Source organism: Osmia lignaria, unplaced genomic scaffold (assembly GCF_051020975.1).
Source record: "Osmia lignaria lignaria isolate PbOS001 unplaced genomic scaffold, iyOsmLign1 scaffold0011, whole genome shotgun sequence".
Lineage (NCBI taxonomy): Eukaryota > Metazoa > Arthropoda > Insecta > Hymenoptera > Megachilidae > Osmia > Osmia lignaria.
The window spans coordinates 100,001-102,500 of NW_027478165.1; the positions used below are offsets into that span (position 1 = coordinate 100,001).

Here is a 2,500-nt window from a genome sequence, read left to right on the forward strand (position 1 = left end):
GAAAAGGAATACAGATGACCCGCCGTCTGATCTTTGCTAAATGATCTGGCATCACCGGAGTTTTTTTGGTCCGTGTTGCGTTCGCTCTATTCGAAATGAAACTCGCGGAGGCGAAGAATTGTTAAAAGTTTACGAAGCGTCTAGGAGTGGTTAAAACTGAGAGAGTTGAAACTACGATGTATTAGAACGAGCAACCGTCGAAACTTTGTTTTCGCGACGTTCTTTTCGTCGCTCTCGTCCCCACGCTCCTACGCTTTGGTTGTTTCTTTGCCATCCGTGTTGCGATAAAAAGATTTCTCCATTGTCCAAAAAGGACGGATCGAGATTCCTCTTTCGAGAGGGAGAGAGAGGTACTTGCGGGTAACCTGGAATCTACGAAACACGCACCGTGGTAAGATTCGTGCGTCCGCCTGATCGATGTGTGTTGTTTACGGACCGGCTGAGAAGCGACGATAGCGAGTCTTTGAAAAACTATGTGTCCATTAGTTAGACCGATCGTCGCCGGCCGTGTGTCTGTTCGAATCTCGCAACCCACGATTCAGCGACAGGACGCGCGCTCGCATTCCTTGTGTGCGTTCGTACTTTTCAAGGTTTTTAAATGTACTTTACGCCCGACCGTCGAGAGGAGCGTGCCACTGGGCGTTTCTCCGACGGTTTCCGTCCTTGGACGCGATCGTGTCGTCAACGATCGAACAAACAAACAAATACGTTGGCGACGCCCGAATTCGCTCTCCCGCACGCGCCGGGTGGGAGAGTGATGTGGGTATCGAATGTGATGCGTGTTAATAATGAAAATAACACTCTAAAGATCTAAAGAGTTTGAAATACAAAATTTTACGATTACCCTGAACGGTGGATCACTTGGCTCGTGGGTCGATGAAGAACGCAGCTAATTGCGCGTCAACGTGTGAACTGCAGGACACATGAACATCGACATTTCGAACGCACATTGCGGTCCACGGATACAATTCCTGGACCACGCCTGGCTGAGGGTCGTTTTCTTAACAAAAGACTGCTTGCGTTTGCTTCTCGAAAAAAGAGTAATTCATTTCTTTCTAAACATCTCGCCGTCGTTCAACGAAAGTAGAACGTTTCGGAGCGGGATTATCGAACGAAATTGAAAGAATGAATGAACGATAAACAAAGAAAGAGTCGCAACGTACGAGCGATAGTTGGGCAGTTCGTCGGCGTTTGTCGTGGAAACGATGTGACGAAAATCGCAACCGATACACTAAATGCAGGCCGTTAAAGGAGAGAAACAAATTTCGAAATATCTCTTCGAACTAGCGCAAGTGCGTCACGGCGCGCGAGTCGTTCGTTAAAATTTATAAACGACCGCCCGTGAAAGCACCGAGTTCTCGGAAGATAATCTATAAAGATTCTCCATCCTGCTGGAAGTTATCGGATCGGCGCGATTGTTCACTTGTAGAAATCCACGCTCCCGACGTTGCCAGAAACGATATTTACGAAAGGTGTGTCAAAAATAAACGAAAGAAGCTCTCCTATAAATTTAGAAAAAGCAAACGAGTGAAATGTTTGAGATGATAATTTGCTGAAATGCAAGCTCGAATAGCCCCAGGGTTTCGAATGATTCCCCGCGCTTTATACATCTCTCTGTTTACAAACGGTGTATAAATGAAAGATCGCTTCAGATGGGTCGTCGCTGTTTGACGCGCGATGCTGTTCCTTTTTTTTTGTCTGTCTGTGCGTTTAGCTTCGCTAAACAAGTTAAATGGTTAAAAAGCGTCGAAAAAGCGAATACACACGCGACAAGACAAATCTAACGAGTAAAGGAACGCTCCGCTCCAAGATAAAAATGGTTGTTTACAATCAATACAGCGTTTCGGTACCCCTGATCGTAGTCTGAAACTGTGTAACAAAAGAGAGGAAAGCGAATGGTGAAAGAACTTCGAAGCCTCTGTGGCGTGGCTAGAACTTGTGATAAAAGTATGTTTGCAGCAATTATGCATGCTCCCGTTAAAACAGCATTTCAATGTCTCGCATGGCTTAAAGCTCTAGGAGGCTTCAACATTTAGAATACATACGGACTACTTCGTTTGTTAAAGATAAGCGAAGACCGCGCGACCATCGCTCGGTCGTCCAGTCCTCGAAAGTTTTGTTGCGTTCCAAAGAAGAGACAAATGGGGTTTACCCTTGCGCTAAGGGGAGAAGAAGAGAAAAGCAGTTGTTAAATCTAAGAGGTGTGTGGAGTACATCGCGTGTTGGTTAAAATTGTTAAATGAAGTATACGCGAAATGTTCTCTCGCTCTTGCTTTTCCTCTTGCTTCCGTGGCGCTCGAAAAGAAGGGATGATAAATAAAGAAACCTATTCGAAATCTCTTGTGGAACAAAAAATAATACGGACGGACGTTAAAATTGAACCGAGACGAAATGGATCGTCTTGCGAGTTGTCTTCGCTTTGAAATTGTTAAAAATTGATAAAAGCAATACGACGAAGCTGCAGTCCGCAAAATGTTTGAAGCAAAAAGGAAATAACACG

The 2,500-nt window shown here is 45.0% G+C and overlaps 1 non-coding gene across 1 annotated transcript; it reads left to right on the plus strand.

Annotated features, from left to right (window-relative positions):
- The first annotated feature begins 841 nt into the window (after positions 1-841).
- LOC143306472 (5.8S ribosomal RNA) lies at positions 842-996 on the plus strand. The gene has a single exon (XR_013063847.1). It is a non-coding gene; the product is annotated as a 5.8S ribosomal RNA (ribosomal RNA).
- The last annotated feature ends 1,504 nt before the right edge of the window (positions 997-2,500 follow it).